We start from the raw sequence: 12,249 nt of genomic DNA on the forward strand, positions 1-12,249 counted from the left end.
GCCCCCTGAGGCGAGGTGGGACTGCTGGGAAAATTACATAATCCGCACCCCTAGGCCGGAACTGCCTTCGCCTATCCCAGTCCTCCTCCCTAAGGTTAGATCAAGTTGACGTCACACTGAACCAGTGCTCCGGAAGCTAAAGGTGGCCATGCTGTGTGGGACCACGTGGCCAGAGGCAAGCAGAGGAGTGTCGCTCGAGTAGTAATTGTTAGGGACCAGAGTTTAAACGATCGGCATGTTCGTGTAAATGTGGTTTCTGCCCAACCCGTTTTATCTTGGCGTTTTTGGCCAGCCCCCTGACGCCACTTTTTCTTCACTTTGTCTTCATTCCCATACCGACTTTCTAGACAGGTCATGAACACTCTCCACCCAACTGCAGTTTCCTGTCAGTCTTTGAGGAGCCACTGAGGTGCTCTGGAGCTTTAAGCTCAGGCGCCTTCCGGGAGCCGTAGCCTCCGCCCCGCCCTTTGGCCCGCGCACCCCTCATTGCGCATGTCAGGTATCGTTCCCCTCCCCCCTCCAGCAACGGGCCGAGAGGCGGTGGCGGTGGCGGTGGCGGTGGCGGTGGCGGCGGCGGCGGCGGTGGCGGCGGCGGCGGCGGCGGCGGCGTGGCGAAGGCGAAGGGGGCGGAGAGGGAGGAACGCGGCGGGACCTGGCCGGGACAGCGCATACTTTGGGTCTCGGAATTCTCTCTGCGCCGGCGGTGGTAGTAGCTCCCGCTGCAGCCATAGCAGCAGGTTTGTGCGTGGGGGTTCTGGACTCAGGGCCGCTAGCCCTTGGGGGAACTGGAGGCAACTGCTGGGCCTAGCGAGGGCTGAGGATCCGCGGCCTCGCTTAACAAAGAGTAGAGAGAGCCTCTGTGCACTGGCGGCAGGCGTGCCAGGAAGGGGTGGGAATGCGAGCTGAGGCCTGGAGAGCGCCTTCCTAGCCGCGTCGCCCTCGCGCGGCTCCCGCTTCCCTCGCAAGTCTTACCGAGGCCCAGTTGGCGGCTTTCCGGAGGCGGCGCCCGCTCGCCTAGGAAAGGGATTTGCAGGGTGCCCGCCCCGAGGCAGGGATAGCGCGGGGAGAATTCTGATCCAAGGAGGCAGCGCTTGGGAGATGCAGGCCTCCGAATCTGGGGTCCTGATAGGCAAAAGCTGCCAAATGAGAAGAGTGAAAAGACATAGGCGATAATCATTGTAGAGCCATGAGTAGGGCGATGATTAGCATCACTGTAGTCACAAACTTTTTTGCGGCCTAGTTGAGAACCTATCTGACGTGAATGAATAATTTATGTGGAGTTGCAAACATGTACATCAAAAACATAGAAGCTATCGAGAGTTTTGGGGAATCGTATTTTCGTCATTGAGAATTTCCCTCTTGTCCCCACTCCTGTAGGCAGTTATCCAATTTCCTGTGGCTTCCCTGTATATTATTTTTGTAAATGATGTTTCTGTTTCTGTCCTCCCTCATATACACACCCAGGTCTTCCTAAAGTGCAGGGACTATGTCTTAAATCACTTTGCAGAGCCAAGCCCGGTTCTGGCACATAGGAGGTGAGCAGTGAGTGTTTCGTACAAAAATTAGCTTTTAGACTTTGAGAGCTGAAGAAAAAAATGTATCTTTTTGTACCTAGAAGAGGCATTGTGTAGCCTAATGTGCAGTTCATTCATTCAAGCTATGTTTTTGTTAATGCCTATTCTTTAACGCAGTTCTAGGTGATGGAATAGGTGTTAGACCCCTGCCTTTGTGAAACTTAACTTTCTAGTAGCGGGAGGAGAGGCAAACAAATACGTAAATTATACTGAATGTTAGAAGATGACCAGTACCTTAGGAAAAAGAAAGAATACTGGAAAGGGGTTTGGGGAGGTGTTGGAATTTGCAGTAAAGTGGTCAGGGAAGTCCGGGCAGTCTAGCCCATGTTGAAGGGGACTAGAAGGAGGAGTGAGCCCTATGTTTATCTGGGGAAAAGAACGTTCCAAACTAGGGAATAATAAACATAAAAGCCTTGAGGAGGACAAAGGTGGCACCTTAAGAGTGTGAAGACCAACGTGTTTGGAGCACTGTGAGGCGCGGGAGTAATAGGAGATACGGTTAGGGAAGAATGGAGGGAAAGGAGTGCAGAACAGCCAGAGCCTTTTATGCTGTTACTTGGACAGGAAGGATGTGAGGGTTTCCATCAGAGGAATGATATGATCTGATTTATATTGTTAAAATTTAATGTAAGAGAGGAGTGCAGTTGTTTAAATTTGTATTTTGTTACATTGATAGTCATTTAATCAACTCTTTATTTAAGCTGACAAAAGAGAAGGGATGCTTCTAAAATAACCATAACCCAGCATTTACTTATATTTGGTTTAGAAGAGTGTGATTAAGTTCTTGAGTTTTTGTATAGATTCTCATTAAAGAACTGACCTGTATATAGTGTGTGAGATACTCTCAAGGTATTATGTAAAGTAGATGCTAATCACTTCCACTAGAACTCTTCCTTCCACTTCCAAAAATACAGTGATAATGTGGTTTATATAATCAGTTGTTTTTAGTCCACTATATTTCAAGTCATTTAGATCATTTCTTATTTTCCACCATTGCCAAAAACACAAACCAGCTAAATTGTCTTCCTTTATAAGCTCATTTCACATTTATTCTCACTTTGTAGTCTTCACTAGTTCAATCTTTCTCCCTAGAATGTCTTCCTCTGCACATCTCTAACCAGCTTGCATCTTTCCTTTCCTAGCCTGTCTTCTGGCTTCCTTTTGAAGCTTATAACTGATTGTTAGCTCATGGTGATCTCTGACATCTATAGCGGTTTTTTTTTCCTTCTTCTTCTTCTTCTTTTTATTTATTTATTTTTTGAGGAGTCTTGCTCTTTTGCCAGGCTAGAGTGTAGTGGTGGGATCTCGGCTCACTGTAGCCTCCACCTCTGAGGTTCAAGCAATTCTCTGCCTCAGCCTCCTGAGTAACTGGGATTACAGGCACCCGTCACCATACCTGGCTAATTTTTTGTATTTTTAGTAGAGATGAGGTTTCGCCATCTTGGCCAGGCTGGTCTTGAACTCCTGACCTCGTGATCTACCCGCCTTGGCCTCCCAAAGTGCTGGGATTACAGGCGTGAGCCATGACACCTGGCCATCTTTAGTGTTCTTGTGGCACTTACGTGTGCCATATCTGAGTTGAAAGAAGTCTGATATTCTCAATTTATCAATGTAGAAATTGCTTCTTCGGAAATAATGTAAAGAATAATGAAACGCATGATGGCAACTGAGATACTGAACAAGTACATTTTTGTGTATGAACTTGATTTTTCACACCAACCCTTGAGACAGGTAGGTGATGGTCTCATATTTTTGTGTGTGTGTGGTGGTGTCTCACTGTGTTGCCCAGGCTGGTCTCGAACTCCTGAGCTCAAGTAATTTGCCTGCCTCAATCTCTGAAAGCACTGAGATTACAGGCATGAGCCACCACACACAGCCTCTCACCATTTTATAGATGAGAAAACTGAACCCAGAGAAGCTAAATAACTTCCCTGGGGTTCATATCAAGTTATTAGCAAAGATATACACATAGCCTGTGCTACTTTACTTTTCTGTTAAGATTTCCTACAAAACCACAGCGTTTTATCTATTTTTTCAAGACAGCGTCCTGCTTTGTTGCCCAGGTTAGAGTGCAGTGGTGCAATCAGCTTACTGTAACCTGGAACTCCTGGGTTCCAGCAATCTTCTTGCCTCAGCCTCTTGACCAGCTGGGATTACAGGTGTGTGCTACCATGTCTGGCTAATTTTTAATTTTTTTTTTTTTTTTTGTGAAGACAGAGTCTTGCTGTGTTGCCCAGGCTGGTCTCTAACTCCTGGCCTTAAGTGATCCTCCCACCTTGGCCTCCCAAAGGGCGAGGATTACAGGTGTGAGCCACCTCGCCCAGCCAGCCATAGCATTTAGTGCCTAGAACCATACCGAACAGGACTTCATGCCATCTTGAATATCTCTCCTCAACCTGGTTGTAGAGCTCCTTTAGTCTTTTACATATTGAATAAATGAATATCTAATACTGAAAACATACTGTTTCAATAAGAGAGAAAAATGAATAAGCCTTATTTTTCCACCATGAATCCTACAATGAATTGGACTGGAAAGGGAGTTTGTGGAAGGAGATGCCCTTTCTCTGGAGAAATCATATTCATGTCTTTAGGAGTTGGTATTTGAGATGGGCTTTGAAGGATAGGACTTTGGTAGGTACTTAAACTTTATAGGAAAGACATTTGATGCAGATGGAATCCAGGTAGAGGGAAGAGCATTCACCAAAGTGCTTGTTTTCTTGGAAACCAGTACGTGTGGACAGCCCTTGGGAAATATGAATGGTAGTTTGTTGCCACAGTGGAGGGTCTCATTCCAGCATGATTAACTATGGAGAGCTATGGAATTGAAGAGAGTGACAGAGTCAGAAACATGTGTTCTGGGAGAACCTGGAAAGGGTTTTCGATAAGATCTGAATACTGACCTCCCTTCTGTGAGACTTTTTTTAGTTCCACAGTATTAACACCCACTATGCCACTCTACCAAAGGAGGTAAAACTTCATTTTCTCTTTTCACTGTGTGTCTCACTGTTACTTCATCATTTTATACTTTATTACATAGAATCACTTCTCATAGACTATGGAAGATTTGCTGGTTTTCGATGAAGCATTTGGATGTACATTGCCATTATTTTCCGAAAAAACAGACATTCTTGGGGTTACCTGTGAAATGTCATTCATCTCAGAGGGGCCTTTCCTGAGTTAAGTCTGCAATAGCCTGCCTCTTACCTGCTTGCTTTCCTTTCATAGCACTTTTGCTACCTGTAATTACATGGTTTAGTTTTTCTCTCTCCTGGGCCAGACTGTGTGCTCCCTGAGTGCTGGGGCTGTGTCTGATTCCATTACTGTATCCTTAGCACCTTAGAGCAGTTACTGGCACAAAATAGGCCCTCAGTATATTTTGACTTAGTGATCACTCTAGTAGTGCTGTGGGAGCTGGATAATAATCAGAAAGATTTTTTAGGAAATAATTGCAATAGTGGAGGTGGAGATGGAAAGGCTACTGGGCACATAAAATCATTAGTGGTTATTGGTCAGTAAAAAACAATGGATATTATTACTACGAACCAACTTAGATGGTTCTCTTTTAAGCAAATGCACATTAAACTTTGTGACTCTAGTATGCAGCTAATTCTTTTCAAATTAGGTATTTAATTTGAATTCTTTTTTAAATTTTTATTTTTGGCACCTCAGCAGGAAATGAATAAATTTTTTTTTTTTTTTTTTTTTTTTTTTTTGAGACGGAGTTTCGCTCTTGTTACCCAGGCTGGAGTGCAATGGCGCGATCTCGGCTCACCGCAACCTCTGCCTCCTGGGTTCAAGCAATTCTCCTGCCTCAGCCTCCTGAGTAGCTGGGATTACAGGCAAGCGCCACCATGCCCAGCTAATTTTTTGTATTTTTAGTAGAGACGGGGTTTCACCATGTTGACCAGGATGGTCTCGATCTCTCGACCTCGTGATCCACCCGCCTCGGCCTCCCAAAGTGCTGGGATTACAGGCTTGAGCCACCGCGCCCGGCCGAATAAATTCTTTTTTAAGAGAAAAAATACAAAAATGCAGTTGCATTTTCACAGTTTGTTTGTATTTTAGAAACTGGGGCCTAGATAGCATATTGCTCCCTCATAATTTGTTTAAAATAACAGCCTAAAAATACGTGCACTCATTTCCTGGTTTTATTTATTTTATTATAAAAGACATGTCAGTGACAGTAAATATGTCCATTATCATTATTACTTTTTTCCAGACAGAGTCTGGCTCTGTTGCTCAGGCTGGAGTGCAGCGGCAGGATCTCAGCTCACTGCAACCTCTGCCTCCTGGGCTTAGGCCATCCTCCCACCTCAACCTCCCAAGTAGCTGGGACTACAGGTGCACACCTCCACACCTGGCTAATTTTTGTATTTTTTGTAGAAACCAGGTTTTGTGTCGTTGCCCAGGCTGGTCTCAAAGTCCTGAGCTCCAGTCATCCTCCTGCCTCGGCTTTCCAAAGTGCTGGGATTGCAGTTGTGAGCCACTGTGCTGGGCCTCATTTTGTTTTCTTTTGCTACCATCACCACCATCTAGCCACAGAACACTTTTCATCTTGTAAAACTGAAATTCTGTACCCATTAAACAATAACATCGCATTTTCCCCTCCCCACTGCCTCTGGCAAACACTCTTCCACTCTGTGTTTCTGAGCTTGATTATTCTAGGTATCTCTTCTTTTTTTCTTTTTGATTTTTTTTCTTGGTAGAGATGGAGTCTTGCTGTGTTGCCCAGGCTGATCTCAAACTGCTGGCCTCAAGTCCTCTTCCTGCTTCCCAAACTACTGGGAATATAAGCATAAGCCACTGCATCTGGCTGTTTTATTTTTTTAGTGACCAAATAGAAATTTGGGTGGCTATCTTTTGCTTCTTCTATCAGCTGTCCTCCTACAAACCTCTGTGATTGCCAGGGTTCAGTAGCCATGTACCCTGCATGGTTTAATAGTAGGAAAAACTGTTGTCAAGGGACTAAGTTATGATATATTGAGGATGATCTGGCTTAGATTTAATCAGGAAGAGTAGTAGCCAAATAACAAGATTTTTTAGTAATGAAAGACGGTTTTCACAAATACTGGGATGAATTTTGGAGAGTTTCAATACGTCGTATTTATTCATTCAACAGATTTTTTTTGAGTGCTACACAGACACCAGGGATATAGTGTTGGGTAAATTGAGCAAAGTCCTTGCTCTCATGGAGCTAATAGTCTACTCAGTGGCATATGTAGAAAGTGCAGTTGCTTGGCCTTCCTAGAGGCAGTAATTGAGGGGAAATGGGCTGTGTGTTCTAGATGAGCTAGAGAAAGGATTGCTTTTTTATCTTGCTGAGTCTGAGAGCCATTAAGCACCCCTCACCTGCCTACCCAGGATCTCACTGCCTGCCTGTTTGTGGTAGGAGTTGATTTGCTGCTTTTGTAATAAAAACCTTTTGATTATTTAGTAGTGCTGATTCATAGTCATTCTTGTTCTTTTTGCTCCTTCCCTCTAGTTTTGGGGGAAGAGTGAGTTACTCCTGTTGTTAAAAGTTTTGATCATGTCTGGTCTTCTCTGGAAATCCTATGATTTTTTTCTATCATCTTGCATCTTCAGTTTTTCTAACTTTATTGATTTTTCCCCTTTAGCATATAAACATATATATGTTTCTTTAAAAAATAAAATTTCTGGGGCCGGGCGCGGTGGCTCAAGCCTGTAATCCCAGCACTTTGGGAGGCCGAGGTGGGTGGATCACGAGGTCAAGAGATCGAGACCATCCTGGTCAACATGGTGAAACCCTGTCTCTACTAAAAATACAAAAAGTTAGCTGGGCATGGTGGTGCATGCCTGTAATCCCAGCTGCTCAGGAGGCTGAGGCAGGAGAATTGCCTGAACCCAGGGGGCGGAGGTTGCAGTGAGCCGAGATCGCGCCATTGCACTCCAGCCTGGGTAACAAGAGCGAAACTCCGTCTCAAAATAAATAAATAAATAAATAAATAAATAATAATAAAATTTCTGTAGTTAATGCTTCACTTTCTTTTTCCTGTCATTGGTAAACAGCCTACAAAGTACTCTTGGCTCTTCTTCATCTAGTCTTCATCCTCTACCACTTACTTGCTGGGCACTCCTCAACCCTGCCACAACTCAACTGCTCTATTGAAACTGCTTTCACCGAAGACTCCTGGTTACAAGTACAACAGAAGCATTTTAGTTCTTAACTTACCTGACTTTAGTTTTCTGCCCGTAGAGCTTTTCTCCTTACCCATGTTCTTCCTCTTGTCTCCCCTTCCTTCCTTCCTTCTCTTCTCTTTATTTCTCTCCCCTCCTTCATCCCTGTTCCATCTGAAGTTTCCATGTAAGCTTCTCTTTTTCTGCCTATTCCTAAATAGTGATACACATGAAGAGTTGTCTTACTGGCTGGGCGCGGTAGTTCGCGCCTGTAATCCCAGCACTTTGGGAGGCCGAGGCAGGTAAATCATGAGATGAGGAGTTTGAGACCAGCCTGGCCAACATGGTGAAACCTCATCTCTACTAAAAATACAAAAATTCCCCAGGCATGGTGGCAGGTGTTTGTAATCCCAGCTACTTGGAAGGCTGAGGCAGGAGAGTTGCTTGAACCGGGGAGGCAGAGGTTGCAGTGAGCCAAGATTGTGCCATTGCACTCCAGCTCTGGGCAACAGAGCAAGACTCCGTCTGGGGATGGGGGAAAGAATTGTGTTACCTTTTTTCTCACTCTGCACGGTCTCTCTGCTAGCTTATTTATTTGCATCAGTAACGTCAAATGCAAATGTCTTACATCAAATTTATAGTTCTACTCCAGACCCCTCTCTGCAATTACTGATCCTACTTGGCATCTCTCCTTAGCTTGCCCATAAATACTGAACTCACCTTCTTCCTGGTTTGGCAAGCCTGCCTCTTTTAGGTTTCGATCTCCATTGGCCATGGGTGGCCCCACGATTCACCCAACCCCCACTTTTTTTTTTTTTTTTTTAAGATGAAGTCTCGCTCTGATACCCAGGCTGGAATGGAGTGGCATGATCTTGGCTCACTGCAACCTCCGGCTCCTAGGTTCAAGGGATTCTTCTGCCTCAGCCTCCCAAGTAACTGGGACTACAGGCACATACCACCATGCCTGGCTAATTTTTTGTATTTTTAGTAGAGATGGGATTTCACCATGTTAGCCAGGATGGTCTTGATCTCCTGACCTTATGATCCAACTGCCTTGGCCTCCCAAAGTGCTGGGATTACAGGCATGAGCCACTGTTTTTGGCTCACTCAATCTTTAAAGCCAGAAGCTTCTAAAGTTATTCTAGACTCTTCTCCCTTAGCTTCCACACGAGTTGCTGGTCACACAGTCCTAATTGGTCTTTCCTCATAGATATCTAAATAAATAATTCAGATCTATCCCCCGTTTCTCCGTTCTCACAGGTACTTTCTTCGTTCAGGATTTTGCCACTTATGTCTTTATTGCTGAAACAGCCTCCTAACTACTTTCCTTGCCTCTTCCATGGGTATCTCTCGTTCTGTCTTTAAAAAACACTGATCTGAAAATTTCTCTTCTGTATAAAATTAATGTTTCCTTGTAGCTGTCAGAATGCACTTTTGTATGGTACTACGTTAGCATAGCCTCCTAAGCTGTTCATCTTGACCCTACCTGTCTTTTTGAATGTGCGTCGTGCAAATTTCCCAAATGTCCTACTGAACTCTAGCTTCACTGAACTATTTCCTGTTCTCTGTGGTAGTACTTAACAGATCCTTCCATCTGAAATGCCCTTACTTAATGCTTCTCTGATCTAATGCCTCTTGAGATTTCAGAATTTAACATGTCATCTCCCAGAACACTTCTGTGCCTTTGCTCCCACTTGTGAACCACCAGTGAATCCACTTTTTATACTATACCTGTTAGAATGCATCATGTTGTTTTCAGCTGCCTCAAACTACACTGTCTAACTCCTTGAGAATAGGGACTGTATCTTTCATATATGACTGACCTTCCTCAGCAAGCTTTCAGTAAACTATTGAAAGGTTTCCTGCTAGAAGATTGTGTGATTCTTAAAAATTCACCTGAACATAAATATCTTTTCACTATCATTTCTTTGACTGTCTTCTCATCCTTATGGCTTGTTTATTAGCTCCTCGTTATACATTATATATGGTAGGAAAAATGAGATTAAACTTGAACCCATTATTTTTGTTGCTTAGGAAAGCCCTTGTAAAGATAGTCTTATAGATTAGTTTAAACACATTATCAGATGCTAAAATTTTCCTGCTTGTAAAGATTCTTACTAAATTTCATTGCACTGGAATTATGTTTGTTTCCTGATTGAAAGAATTTCCTTATGGGATTCCTAAAGAGAACAGGAGATGAAGTTTAAGTAAACTAGTACTTAGTAAATACTTACTTTAGTCATTATCACTGTTACCGAAGGAGATTCAAAATGAGTAAAGACGTTTCTATCTGGAGTTAAGGGTCTAAGTGGAAGTTGACATGGTGTAATTCAAGTTTAATACCAAGCAGATTGGGGCCATGACTCATGCCTGTAATCCCAGCACTCTGCGAGGCTGGGCTGATCGCTTGAGGTCAGGAGTTCAAGACCAGCCTGGCCAAAGTAGTGAAACCCTGTCTCTACTGAAAATACAAAACATTAGCTGAGTATGGTGGTGTATGCCTGTAATCCCAGCTACTCAGGAGGCTGAGACGGGAGAATGGCTTGAATCAGGGATGCAGAGGTTGCAGTGAGCCAAGATTTTACCACTGCACTCCAGCCTGGGCAAGAGTAAAACTCCATTTCAAAAAAAAAAAAAAAAAAAGTAATACTAAGCAAGCAACTAAGTGCTGTGTATAATAGGAGTTGAACAAAACCTATAAGGTATATACAGACAAAGGGCATAGAACAGTGCATGTTTCTGATCTCTTCGACAATGTTACTATAATAAACAGTTTCTGGAATTTTTTTTCTCACACTGGCTTCAAAGCTAGGGGAAATTAAAATTAAACATTTTAATTTTTCTTACTAATGGTAAACAAAGTAGAACTCAGATAACTGCTGTTAACATTTTGATAACCTTTCAGCTGTCCCTGTATGTGTAACTCATGGTTTTTACATAAATAGAATCATACTACTCACCTTGTTTTATGCCCTTACTTATTTTGCTCAATGTGTAATGGATACTTTTTCATAAATACAAGTAGTAATTAAAATTATTAGGCCAGGCAAGGTGGTGTGGCTCATGCCTGTTAATCCCAGAGCCTTGGGAGACTGAGGCAGGAGGACTCCTTGAGGCCAGGAGTTGCCTATGCCTAGGCAGCATAGATAGACCACAAAAAAATTAAAAGAAAATAAAAAGCCAGGCATGGTGGCTCACGTTTGTAGTCCCAGCTACTCAGGAGACTGAGGTGGGAAGATGACTTGAGCCCAGGAGTTCATGGTTACAGTGAGCTGTGATCAGAGCACTATACTGCATCCTAGGTGACAGCAAGAACTTGTCTCAAAAAACATGTCTTTAAAACTTAGATGCATTTTCCTCTGAGCAATTACATTTTAAAACTTGTTCATAAGGAAATAATGGAAGATATGCACAAAGATGTACCTATAATGATGTGTTTTGCAACATTATAATGTTACTAATATTATATAATAATACCTAAAGTAGTGAAGAAATAGATATCTATTCACATTAAACAGTATCACAGTATATCATTAGGTGACGAAATCAGTAACTAAAATAATATGTACAATATGGTTTCTGTGTGTGCGTGTGTGTGCATGTGTGCATGTGCGCATGTGCGTGTGCATGTGTGCATGTGCACGTATTCATAGAAAAAGTAGCAAAAGATAAAACCGCATATCTGGGAGAGGAAATTTCAGGTAGTTTTAAATTTTTTTCTTTTTCACTTTCTGCTTTTCTGTAAAACTTAGATAACTTGTATCATTAAAAAGGTTTCTGGGGGCCAAGTGCAGGGGCTCATGCCTGTAATCCCAGCGATTTGGTAGTCTGAGGTGGGTGGATCACTTGAGGCCAGGAGTTCCAGACCAGCCTGGCCAACGTAACAAAACCCCATCTCTACTAAAATTCATAATATTAGCTAGATGTGGTGGCACATGCTTGTAATCCCAGCTACCCAGGAGGCTGAGACATGAGAACCTCTTGAACTCAGAGGCAGAGGTTGCAGCGAGCTGAGATTGTGCTGCTGCACTCCAGGCTGGGTGACAGATTGAGGCTCTGTTGCAAAAACACACACACACACACAGACACACACATAAAACATGTTCTTTGTGCCAGGTGCAATGGTTTGTGCCTGTAATGCCAGCAGTTAGGGAGGAAGAGGTGAGAAGGGGATCTCTTGAGGCTGGGAGTTTGAGACCAGCCTAGACAACATTGTGAGACCCTGTTTTGTTTTTGTTTTTGAGACCGAGTTTCACTCTTGTTGCCCAGGCTGGAGTACAATGGTGAAATCTTGGCTCACCGCCACCTCTGCCTCCCGGGTTCAAGTGATTCTCCTGCCTCAGCCTCCTGAGTATCTGGGATTACAGGCATGTGCCACCATGCCTGACTAATTTTGTATTTTTAGTAGATACAGGGTTTCTCCATGTTGGTCAAACTGGTCCCGAACTTTCAACCTTAGGTGATCCGCCCGTCTCAGCCTCCCAAAGTCCTGAGACTACAGACGTGAGCCACCGCACTGAGCCCTTGACCCTGTTCTATT

At 43.6% G+C, this 12,249-nt stretch overlaps 1 protein-coding gene across 1 annotated transcript in view; it reads left to right on the plus strand.

Moving 5' to 3' along the window:
• The first annotated feature begins 503 nt into the window (after nucleotides 1–503).
• Nucleotides 504–12,249, plus strand: part of DDX42 (DEAD-box helicase 42) — a 46,825-nt gene continuing 35,079 nt past the window's right edge. The window contains exon 1 of the mRNA XM_003942440.4: nucleotides 504–737. The gene's annotated coding sequence lies outside the window, so the exon portion shown is untranslated. The remainder of the gene's footprint in view (nucleotides 738–12,249) is intronic.

Source organism: Saimiri boliviensis, chromosome 17 (assembly GCF_048565385.1).
Source record: "Saimiri boliviensis isolate mSaiBol1 chromosome 17, mSaiBol1.pri, whole genome shotgun sequence".
Taxonomy (NCBI): Eukaryota; Metazoa; Chordata; class Mammalia; order Primates; family Cebidae; genus Saimiri; species Saimiri boliviensis.